Source organism: Castor canadensis, chromosome X, assembly GCF_047511655.1.
Source record: "Castor canadensis chromosome X, mCasCan1.hap1v2, whole genome shotgun sequence".
NCBI lineage: Eukaryota > Metazoa > Chordata > Mammalia > Rodentia > Castoridae > Castor > Castor canadensis.
In genome coordinates this window covers 85288260-85301611 of record NC_133405.1, presented here as the reverse complement: position 1 = coordinate 85301611, position 13352 = coordinate 85288260, and the positions used below count along the sequence as shown (strand labels likewise).

Here is a 13352-nt window from a genome sequence, read left to right as displayed (position 1 = left end):
CCAAGAATGCAAGCAACCAAAATTTCCATCAAAAATGAATACACATATTTTATCCCATCTATACAATGGAATAATATTATGAATAGACTTTCATTGTTGAAGTATTTGTTCAATTATTTTTCTCATTTTTGTTTGTCTATGGATAGGAATGAGGAGACAGGGGAATGGCAACAGTAAATGATTGCAAAACTATAACAGAAAATGTGAATGTGCTCATTATCTTCATTGTAGTGATGGCTTCATATGTGAATGCATGAAAACTCATTAAATTCTACATAATAGATATGTGTATTTTATTGCACATCAATCATTCTTCAATAAGCTCTTATAATTACTTCTCAGCCTTTTGGCTAAAATCAAGTGCAGTATCTGTTCTTATCAGTTTAATAAGCTCTTATACAGGTGTTTGATACAGTAGTTCTCAATACACCCTCTGTCAACATTCTTGTGAGATTCTTGAGTCTCACAAGAGACTCAAATATCTATGTAATTTCAGAATCTGGTAGGAAATCCCACAAAATGCAAGATTAACTTAATAGCCTACTTAGGCACTACTTCTTAACACAACTTGCTGCATAACCATGAAGTGGGAATATGTCTCAACCTTTACCTGGTCTCCTTTGTGATTCAGAAACCTAGTTTCTATAAAAACTATTAAGCTGAACCATGTGAAATGACCCATACTGATCATCTTTGAGCTCTATATACAGAACTCCTCCCAGATGTGTGTAGAGTCTTTTGGGTTACTCATTCATTTTCATTTCATTGTTTCCAACAGTTTTCATTCCTCTGTGATATATTTGATTTCCTCAATTTTAAGGTTATGAATTCAATCGCTAGCTATAGTCATTTTATTGGTAAGCTTTTCTAATTATTTTTAAATTTAGTGTCCTATTTTTCATTAAAAGGCATATAGATTAACTTTATGTCTACTGATTAACTTCATGTTAGTGAGCTTGGGGTTAGAGCAGAAAAGCAAATACACACTGTTTAATTCAATCCTATCTGCTCCTTCTAGGTATTCCTTAAAAGTTCTACCCAAATGATAGTACTGCATCATTTATTCTAGCACTATTATAGATATATTATTTCCTATAATAAATTGTGATATTTATTAAGCTTTCTTTTTTGGCCTACTATATGGTCAATTCTTATAAATGTTCCATGGGCATTTTACAAGATATGTGTTCTCTTTTTAGGAGATAAAGTTACATATTTAAATGGGAAATATAATTTATTAATTATCTTAGCAATTTTCTTTTTACCCTCTTCACCTGTCAAGGACTTTGCATTTCTGAGAGATTTTGCTTTAAGTATTTTGATGTAATTTGACATATGAATTTTCTTGGTTATTGTACTTTTATCTTAATATGAAATAACTTTATTTGTCTAATTTAACAATTTTTTGTTTTGAGTTATTTTCTCTTATATTTTCACTATTTTGTAATGTAAATAGTCTCTTTTAAATTTCAGTAGTAGATAGTTTGAAGTTCTATAAAACTTTTCTATTTCATTGTTAAAAGTGAAATGCTTAACGCAGAGAAACTAAAGCAGATACCTTAAAGCAACTGAGGCCAATAGGAAAAGGGGAACAGGTACTAGAGAAAAGGTTAGATCAAAGAGAATTAACCTAGAAGGTAACACCCACACACAGGAAATCAATGTGAGTCAATGCCCTGTATAGCTATCCTTATCTCAACCAGCAAAAACCCTTGTTCCTTCCTATTATTGCTTATACTCTCTCTACAACAAAATTAGAAATAAGGGCAAAATAGTTTCTGCTGGGTGTTGGGGGGGGAGAGGGAGGGGGCGGAGTGGGTGGTAAGGGAGGGGGTGGGGGCAGGGGGGAGAAATGAACCAAGCCTTGTATGCACATATGAATAATAAAAGAAAAAAAAAAAAGAAAAGACTGACAACTTTAGCTGCATATATGAAAAATTTCTTTATGGCAAAAACAGCATAAGAAGTCAAAAGACAGTGATAAACTGGGACAGTGATAAACTGGAAAACACATTTGGCACTTACATCATGATAGTAAGCTTTCCATAGCTGTGACAAAATACCCGACAAAACAATTTTATTTTTTTTTAATTTAAAAAAAAAAAGTGAAATGCTATCTTTTTGGTTTTGACATATTTAATATTAGGATTTTAGCAGTTTATTCTTCACTTCAAGTTTATTTATCAGAAGATGGAAACTAGGGTGCAGAAACAAACAGCATGAGCTCCAAGATTCCAAAACCTCACTGAGACACTGGAGCCACATATGGCAGAAATAAAGCAGCAAGGAGAATCAAAATTTTGACATCCTGAATCACTAGCCCATAGAAAGCTTTCCACACCATGTTACACTGAGAAAATAGGAGGGCTGCCATGCTGCCACATGCTGGCTCCAAACCTGCTTGGGAGACATTCAGCAGACCAACAGGTGAGCACCAAATGTCACACAGTATTCCCCCAGCCACACATGGAATAAACCAGCATAGCCCCCTGGACAGACTGACCTGTGCCCAGCAAAAACAAAAACAAACAAAAAAAACTGAATAAACAAAGAACTGAAAACTAACACACTGCAGAGGGGGCAGGGTGCTGTAAATGCAATGGAGAAGAAAGGAGGAGCAAGGAGCTGATCTCCACATGAACTTTCAGTAAACAAAGGCTGGAAAGGCAGAAGGGCCGACAGCGAGTGGATGATAAGCCACTGCCTGAAATAGGGCAGGTAGCAGCCAGTGAGCAACATCCAACATCAAATGGCTCTGCAAAATTGAAAAATAATCAGCAAACCATCACAACATGCTGACAGCAGGGGGCTGGCTGATGGATCACTGACATTGCCCCAAAGAAAGGGAGCAAGGCAAAGAAACAAACTCCCAGTAATCAAGCACAGTGAAAACCCAACTCCAAAGCAGGAGAGATGGTGGGCTACAGAGCTGATTCTGGAACCTGAGGGCAACATACAAGCTTAAACTGTGACACCCCACTGAGGGAGGAGCTGACCAAGCTTCTGCCTCTGAAAGACAGAATTAAAAAAAAAAAACACTACCCAACCACCTGGCAAGACTATGACTAACCTTCTGCTTAAATACCAACACCAGGTTTGGATGCTGGAGGAATAACACCAGAACTCAAACTAAGACTGAAATTCTATTGTTCCTGAATTTTTTTGTTTGTTTGTTTGTCACTTTGCTTGTTTGTTCTGTTCCTTGATTGCATTTGTTTGTTCATCTCTCCATGTTGATTTCTTCAGGTTTTTGTGTTGCTGTTAGATTTAATATTGTGAATTAGCAAATACTAAATTACACCCATACCAGGGACAGAAATAACACATAACACAAACACACACACACACACACTTAGCTACAAACCCAATACAGCCACAAAACAAAATTAAACCAAGGGAAAGAAAACAGGTGACTGAAACCACCAACTAGCCTATCAAGAACAAACTTGCACAGTACCAAGAGGAGTGATGAGAAGATGAAAAAGGGATGGAAACCATTCTCCCCCAAAAAATAACTTCATACAGGATTCAGAAGGAAATGAAGAAAACGGAAACCCAGTTCCAGACTCCAACAAAACAAAGGAAAATGATGCCAACAACCCAACAATGTCTACAAGAACACACTCAAAGAAAAAATTCAGCAAGTAATCACTGAGAATTTCATGGAGATGTTACTAGACATGGTTAACCAAAATGTACAAGAGCTACTCAAGAAATTTCAAGACACCAAAAATAAAAAATATGAGAAGACACAGAAACAAATGAACTCCTAGGAGCCCTAAATAAACACAAATGCGAAACAGAGAACACTATAGAGAAATAAAAGAATTAAAGACAAAAAAGACAATATTAAAGAGGAAGTGACCCATGATATGGAAAATCTCAGAAGAAAGAATGAACAGAAATACAAAACACAATGGAAGACCACTCCAGCAGACTAGAACAAGCAGAAGACAGAATTGCAGAACTTGAAGATAAAATGGAAATTAGAGGAAATACTGAAGAGCTATTAGTCAAACAACTCAAGACCTGTGAAAGGAATATGCAAGAACTCACCAACTCCATAAAAGACCAAATCTGAGAATCATGGACATTGAAGAAGGAGAAGAGGTGCAAGCAAAAGGGATTCCTAATATAGTCAACAAAAGAAAAACAGAAAATTTCCTAAACCTAGAAAAAGATATTTCCATTCAGGTACAGGAAGCCCCCAGAACATTAAACAGACTTGACCAAAATAGAACTACTCCACAACATATTATCACTAAAACAACAAGCACAGAGAATAGAGAAAGAATATTGAAGTCTGTAAGAGAGAAAAAACAAATAATATACAAAGGAAAACCCATCAAAATCACAGCAGATTTCTCAATGGAAACCTTAAAAGCAAGAGGGGCATGGAGTGAGGTATTCTGGGCACTAAATGAAAACAACTTCAACCCAAGGATACTCTACCCAGTGAAACTATCATTCAAAATAGATGCAGCAATAAAAGTTTTCCACAATAAACAGAAACTAAAACAATATACGACCACCAAGCCACCACTACAAAATAGTCTTCAAGAAACTCTGCACACAGAAAATGAAAACAAACAAAAACATGAGAGGACAGGCAACACCAAACTACAGGAGAAGAAAAGACAAAGAATCAGAGAGTAACATTAATTCAGCTGCAGACAATCAAACCCTCAAAGAACAAAAACAACTAAATGACAGGGATCACCACATACCTATCAATATTAACACTGAATGTGATGGATTTAGCTCCCACATTAAAAGAAACCATCTGGCAAACTGGACTAAAAAGGAAGCTCCAACAGTCTGTTGTTTACAGGAGACCCATGTCATTGACAGAAACAAGCACTGGCTTAGGGTGAAAGGCTGGAAGAAGACTTACCAACCCAATGGTCCCCCAAAACAGGCAGGAGTAACAATACTTATCTTGGACAAAGTAGACTTCAAATTTACATTGATCAAATGAGATAAAGAAGGAAACTCCATACTAATAAAAGGAGAAATACACCAAAAGGAAATAACAATTATCAACCTATATGCACCCAATATCAGTGCACCCAATTTCATCAAATATATTCTGTGTGAAGCAACCACTGCACTATGGAAACTCAAATATATTCTGAAGGACTTAAAACCATATATAGACTCCAACACAGTAGTCGTGGAAGACTTTAATACCCCCCTATCACCAACTGATAGGTCATCCAAACAAAAAATCAACAAAGAAATTCTAGAACTAAATAACACCATAGATCAAATAGACCTAGCTGATGTCTACAGAGTATTTCATCCAGCTTCCACACAATATACATTCTTCTCTATCTGTTCACAGTGAATTAAAATTAGAACTCAACAACAAAAGCAACAGTAGAAAGCATGCAAACAATTGAAAGCTGAACAACCTGTTACTCAATGATCAGTGGGTCATTGATGAAATAAAAGAGCAAATTAAAACGTTCCTGGAAGTTAATGAAAATGAAAACATGACCTACCAAAACCTATGAGACACAGCAAAGGCAGTCCCTAAGAGTAAAGTTTACAGCCATGAGTGCATATATCAAAAGGACAGAAAGATCTCAAAACAATGACCTAATGCTACATCTCAAACTCCTAGAAAAACAAGAACAAGCAAAACCCAAAGCAAGCAGAAGGAGAGAAATAATAAAAGTAAAGGCCAAAATTAATGAAATAAAAACAAAAAAGAACCATACAAAGAATCAACAAAACAAAATCTGGTTCTTTGAAAAAATAAACAAGATTGAAAGACACCTGGCAAATTTGACTAAAATGAGAAGAGAAAAACCCAAATCAGTAAAATCAGAAATGCAAAAAGGGGAGATAATAACAAGCACTACAGAAATCCAGGAAATCATCAGAGACTACTTTGAGAACCTATATTCCAATAAATTTGAAAATCTTGATGAAATGGACAAATTTCTAGATAATTATGACCACTCAAAATTGAACCAAGAGCATATTAATCACCTGAATAAATTTATAGCACAAAATGAAATTGAAGCAGAAATAAAGAGTCTCCCAAAAAAAGAAAAGTCCAGGACCTGATGAAGTCTCAACAGAACTCTATCAGATCTTCAAAGAACTAGTACCAACCCTCCTTAAAATTTTCCACAAAATAGAAAGGGAAGGAACACTGCTTAACTCATTTTATGAAGCCAGCATTACACTCATTCCCCAAAGCACACAAAAACACCTCCAAAATGGAGAACTATATACTAATCTCCTTAATGAACATCGATGCAAAAATCCTCAACAAAATAATGTCAAACTGAATCCAACAACATACCAGAAAAATCATTCACCACAACAAAGTTGGCTTCATCCTAGGGATGCAGGGGTGGTTCAACATATGCAAATCTATAAATGTAATACAATACATTAATAGAAGCAAAGACAAAAACCACTTGATCATCTCAATAGATGCAGAAAAAGCCTCTGATAAGATCCAACACTACTTCATGATAATAGCTCTAAGAAAACTAGGAATAGAAGGAAAGTACTTGAACATTGAAAAGGCTATATATGACAAACCTATAGCCAATATATACTTAATGGAGAATAACTGAAACCATTTCTACTAAAATCAGGAGTGAGACAAGTGTGCCCACTATCCCCACTCTTATTCAGCATAGTCCTAGAATTCCTAGCCAGAGCAATAAGGCAAGAAGAAGAAATAAAAAGAATACAAATAGGTAAAGAAACTGTCAAAATATCCATATTTGCAGATGACATGATCCAATATCTTAAAGACCCAAAAATCTTCTAGACACCATAGACAGCTACAGCAAGGTGGTAGGATACAAAATCAACTTACAAAAATCATTAGCATTTATATACACCAACAATGAACAAATTGAGGAAGAATATATGGAAACAATTCCATTTACAATAGCCTCAAAAAAATCAAATACCTAGGAGTAAACTTAACAAAGGATGTGAATGATCTCTACAAGGAGAGCTACAAACCCCTGAAGAAAGAAACCAAGGAAGACTATAGAAGGTGGAAAGATCTCTTGTACTCATGGATTGGTGGAATCAACATAGTAAAAATGGCTATACTACCAAAAGCAATCTATACATTTAATGCAATTCCCATCAAAATTCCAATGACATTCATCACAGAGATTGAAAAATTTACCTTAAAGTTCATTTGGAAACACCAGAGACCACGGATAGCCAAGGCAATACTCAGCAAAATGAGCAATGCTGGAGGTATCACAATATCCAACTTCAAACTACATTACAAAGCAATAGCAATAAAAACAGCATGTTACTGGCACAAAAACAGATATGAAGACCAGTGGAACAGAATAGAAGACCCAGATATGAATCTACACAGCTATGCCCACCTTATTTTTGACAAAGGTGCCAAAGACATATGATGGAGAGAAGACAACCTCTTCAACAAATGTTTCTGGGAAAAGTGGTTATCTGCCTGCAAAAACCTGAAAATAGATCCATGTTTATCAACCTGTACTAGTATGAACTCAAAATGGATCAAGGACCTTAATATCAGACACAAAACTCGGAAGTTAGTGAACGAAAGAGTGGGGAATACTCTGGAAGCAATAGGTATAGTCAAGACTTCCTCAGTAGAACCCCAGCAGCTCAGCAACTAAGAGAAAGGTTGGATAAATGGGACTTCATTAAATTAAAAAGCTTCTGCACAACAAAAAAAAATGGTTCCTAAACTGAAGAGACCACCCACAGAGTGGAAGAAAACTTTCCAGCTATACATTAGACAAAGGACTGATAACCAGAATATACACGGAACTTAAAAAACTAAACTCCCCTCAAATCAATGAACCAATGAAGAAATGGGTAACTGAACTAAACAGAACTGTTTCAAAAGAAGAAATTCAAATGGGCAAAAAACACATGAAAAAATGCTCACCATCTCTGGCCATAAAGGAAATGCAAATCAAAACCACACTAAGATTCCACCTCACCCTTGTTTGAATAGCTATCATCAAAAACACCACTAACAACAGGTGTTGGCTAGGATGTGGGAAAAAAGGAACCCTTGTACACTGCTGGTGGGAATGCAAGCTGGTGCAACCACTCTGGAAAAAAATTTGGAGGCTTCTTAAAAATCTAAACATAGATCTGCCATATGATCCAGCAATCCCACTCCTGGGGATATACACAAAGGAATGTGACACAGGTTACTCCAGAGGCACCTGCACACCCATGTTTATTGCAGCACTATTCACAATAGCCAAGTTATGTAAACAGCCAAGATGCCCCAGTACTAACAAATGGATTAAGAAAATGTGGTATTTATACACAATGGAATTTTACTCAGCCATGAAGAAGAATGAAATCTTATCATTCACAAGTAAATGGATGGAACTGCAGAACATCATCCTGAGCGAGGTTAGCCAGGTTCAGAAGACCAAAAATCTTATGTTTTCCCTCATATGCAGACCTTAGATCTAGGGCAAATACAGCAATGCTGTTGGACTTGGGTCACATGGCATGGGAAGAGCACACATGGGAGGAATGGGGATAGGTTGGAAACCCAAAACTTGAAAGTGTTTGATGTCCCCACTGCAGAGGAGCTAATACTGTAATCTTAAAGTGAAAGAGTTCAATATGGGAAAGTGACCAGGAAGTAGTGAAGAGGTCAGGTAGAGATAAATCAATTCGGGTTGTAATACACATGTGCATGGAAGCAATGCTAGGAATCTCTCTGTATAGCTATCTTTATCTCAACTAGCAAAAACACTTTGTCTTTCTTATTATTGCTTATGTTTTCTCTTCAACAAAATTGGAAAAAAGGGCAGAACAGGTTCTGCCTCAAAGTGAGGGGGGTGGGAGAAGAGGGAGGGGGTGGGGCCAGAGGGGTGAAATGACTAAAACAATGTATGTACATATGAATATATGAATAAAGAGAAAAAAACATGAAAATAAATAAATAAATAAAAAGGCTACCAGTAGAATTCAAGGTGGAAAGCATGTAAATAAAGATAAAGAGGAGAATTTTATATTGTAATAGAACAATGCTCCAGGAAGCTATAATGGATGTGATTCTCTATTCACCTAATAATAGTTTTAAAATTTACAATCAAAGCTCTTAGCTATACAAGGAACAAATAACCTTACCCCAAAGCTTAGGAAAAATTACAACAAAAGTTCCTCAGACATATAAAAGACTACAATATAAAGAAATGAGAAGTTAATATCAAAGAATCACACATATATGCATCCATATAAGAAAAAAATATTTACTTTGCACTTCATCTTTGGCTAACTAAGTTAAAACCTAACTTAATTTATTTTGCATTTCCTTTTTAAAAATACACTTAAGGCGGAAAACTTTCTTCAGTATTTCTTTCCCTATATGATTTCAGCATGGAATTCCAGTCCTTAAAAAGAAAACCTGAAGAGAGATAACAAAATATTACAAGTTACTTTTTTCCACTTACTTTATTTTCTATAATTCTGAAAAGAGATAGTGTTAACTTTTTTAAAAATAGTGAAATCAACTGTATTTGCAAAAAATATCTTAGGATGTTGTCATGTGTGTGTGTGTGTGTGTGTGTGCGTGTGTGTGTGTTTTGCTGAGGATTGAACTCATTTGTGGTGCTCAATATGGAACCCAGAACTCATGCATACTATGCAGGCACTCTACCACTGAACTGTACCCTTAGCCCTAAGTTGCTACCGTTCACTGATGGAAAAGAGGTCAATTTATTTACAGGAAAAATATTTTCCTATCACTACTATTCTACTTTTCCATATTTCTATAGTGTATAAATTTTCATAAATAGTTGAAAAATGCTTTAATAAAAAAGGTGAAATATGAGTAAAAAGTTCAGTCATTATATGTTAGCAGTTTATACCTGCAAATGTGTAAGATTTATTGTGAATGAATCTTAAAAAGGGAGTCATAAATGTGTACATGTACAATCCTCTTTATATAAAGTTCAAAATAGATAAAACTAATCTATATCAGGAATCAGCATACTTTCTGTAAAGGGCCATTAGTAAGTATTTTAAATTTTCTTGGCCACACAGACTCTGTAGTAACTACTAAACCCTGTTGCAATGCATAAACAGCTGTCCACAATACATAAATGAGTTGGTATAAATGGGTACAAATAAAACTCAATTTAAAAAATATGGAGCAGCTCAGATTAGTCCCACAAGCCATAGTTTGATAACCCATGCTCTGTGTTACTTAGGTATGTATACATATGTGCACCACTGTTAAGAAAGCAAAAGCCAAGCAATGGATACCACTAAGGGAGAGGCAAGGACTATAATTGGCCAGGAGTACACAGGGAAAGTCTTGCTTATAATAGTGCTTTATTTTTTCACTTCAGTGATTATTACACGATTGTTCACTATACAAACATTAGTACACTTTACATATAGTTTTTGCCCCTTTCTGTACACTATATTTAATTAAAAGAGAAACATGTTATTAATTCACTGAGAAAATTACCTTACCAATACAAATATACAAAAAGGAATTCCTCAAATATTATTCTTTGATACATTTAAAAGATCCCATCATTTGATACTCCTTTTCACATGAATCTATAAAAAGATTTTCATTTAAATTTTTGTAACAAAACAAAAGGAGATGCACACAAATAATTGCCTGAGAAAGCATTTGTTTGGATCTCTGTGAAAGACAAGCTTTGATATCACTCATGCCTCATTTTAAATCTGGATCCTTCCACTAACTAGAAGAAAGAGGATAAATGTATCTAACTTCATTGAGCCTTGGTTTCCACATTTGCAAAATATGCTAACTGATTGCTGAACTGAGAAAAGAAAAAGAAAGAGAGGGGGAGATGGAGGAAGGAAAGTAAAGAGAGGAAGGGAAAAGAGGTGAAGGAAGAAAGAAATTATAGCACAACACAATGCTTACTTCATTGAATCATGTCATTTCTCAGATCACTCTTTCCCTAGTCACTTATTTCTATATTATGGCTATAAAATTAAACTCTATCAACATTTACTGAACATATAATATGTAACTGATAGGCAATGGACTACACATGTGTAGAATACAAAAGAGTTATTACTCACCAGAAACTAACATCCTAGCAGAGGAATCCAATAAGAACAAAAGATTCACTTTGGGAACCCTTAAGAAAGATGTTACAAGGTTGTTGTCTCTGGAAAGCAGAGTCAGAAAATAGCAACCAGGCGCCTGCTCCTCCAGTGAGGAGGAGGAAGCTGAACTCTTCACCCCAAGAACTGTGGAGAAGGTCAGTGCCCAAACAAGAAAGGTGCCCAACATGTAAATTGCTGAGGGAAACTCCTGCAATCTGGAGAGCAGAAGTGGAGCCACACAACATGGGTGACTTTGAACAAAGACCTTTCCTGGAGCCTGTACACCACATACCCTGGAGCCCATGTGCCCATCTGCAGTGTGAGTGAAGGCCAGTGGGGGAACAAGCACCCACCAGGAAAATTTTACTGGGAACCAATGGCAGCCCACAGACATTCCAGGGAATGTGGCACAGTGTGGTCTTAGAAGTTGCAGAGCACATAGCAGCAGTGGTAGCAGAGATGGTGACACCAACAGCTTGCTGAACCTCCAACCTCACAAGAGACCTTCACCAGTGGGAACATAGGACAAAACTCTGTGTGTGTATAGTATTTGTGTAAACTACTGTCTGAACACAGGGGACTGGAACCTCCAACCAAAAACAACCCCAGATGCGTGAATCTCAGTGCAGAAATATGAAGCAACAAGGCAACAGCTCTCCCTCAAAAGCCAATTCCACCACTAAGGATCTAAACAACAATGAAGGAGAGGGAATATAAAATATTAAATTTTAAAAAAATGATCAATGAGCTCAAAGAGGAGACATATAAGCTAGTGAGTGAACTCAAAGAAGATATGAATTAAAACTCAAAGTGCCTAAGAGAATTCAAACAAGTAGATGAATGAAATTAAGAAGACCATGCAGAATATGAAAGAGGAACTCAATAAAGAGATAGAAATCTGAAAAACAACCAATTTGAAATGAACAGCTCAATATCCCAAATAAAAACTTCAATTGAACACTTGGCTAACAGAGTGGAGCAAGTTGAAAATAAAAGTATCAGGAACAGAAGACAAGTAGAGGAATTAGATCAAACAGTCAAAGACCATGAAAAATGCTAAGAAAATACAAATGGAACATGTAATACATCTAGGACCAAATCTATGAATCATGGATATAGAAGAAGAAGAGATCCAAAATAAAGGCATAGATAACTTATTCAATAACATAATAGCTGAAAACTTCCCTAACCTTGAGAAAAGGAGGGATGCCTCAGTATAGGAGGCTTACAGAAACCAAACCATCAGGACCAGAAAAGAAATACCTCCAGATTTATCATAATCAAAACATACAATATGCAGAACAAAGGAAGAATACTAAAAGCTGCAAAAGAGAAAGACGGGTCAAATATAAAGGCAAACCCATTAGAAAGACAGCAGATTTTGCAACACAAACTCTAAACACAAGAAGATCATGGAGAGATATATTTCAGGCCCTGAAAGAAAACAACTGTCAACCTAGACTAGTCTATCTAGCAAAACTATGCTTCCTAATAGAGGGAGAAATGAAAACCTTCCACAGCAAACAAAAACTAAAAGAATTTGTGACCATCAAACCAGCACTGCAAGAAATACTTAAAGATCTTCTACACACAGAAGAAAAACATTAGACTCAGCCAGAAAAATGCAAGAGAGAAATAAACACCCTTGACCAAGCAGACTAATACATAATGAATAGGAGAAAAATAAACATCGGGGAATAAAAATGACTGGAAACACCACACACCTCTCAATACTAACACTGAATGTCAATGGTCTCAATGCCCCAACCAAAAGACAAAAAAAGAGCAAATTGAATTAAAGAAAACAAAATCTAACCATCTGCTGCTTACAAGAAACACATCTCACTGAGAAAAACAAACATTAACTTAGAGTGATAAGGTGGAAAAAGGTTTCCTAGCAAATGGACCCCAAAACAGGCAGGAGTAGCTATATGTATATCTGACAAAGGAGACTTGAGAAGAGACAACGAACGTCACTTCAAATTAATAAAAGGTACAATTAATCAAGAGGAAATTACAATTCTTAACATATATATGCCAAATATCAGTGCACCCAATTACACTAAAAACACTAATGGACTTAAATGCACAGTTAGACTCCAACATAGTGATAGTAGGAGACCTCAGTACACCACTATCATCAATACATAAGTCATCTAGACAAAAAAAGTCAACAAATACCAGAATTACTAGACATCTAAGAGCAAATTGACATAATAGAAATCTAGAGAGTATTTCATCCAACCACCATG

At 35.9% G+C, this 13352-nt stretch overlaps 1 non-coding gene across 1 annotated transcript; it reads left to right on the top strand.

Annotated features, from left to right (window-relative positions):
• The first annotated feature begins 330 nt into the window (after window positions 1–330).
• Window positions 331–516, top strand: LOC141419990 (U2 spliceosomal RNA). The gene has a single exon (XR_012444708.1). It is a non-coding gene; the product is annotated as a U2 spliceosomal RNA (small nuclear RNA).
• Window positions 517–13352: the final 12836 nt, after the last annotated feature.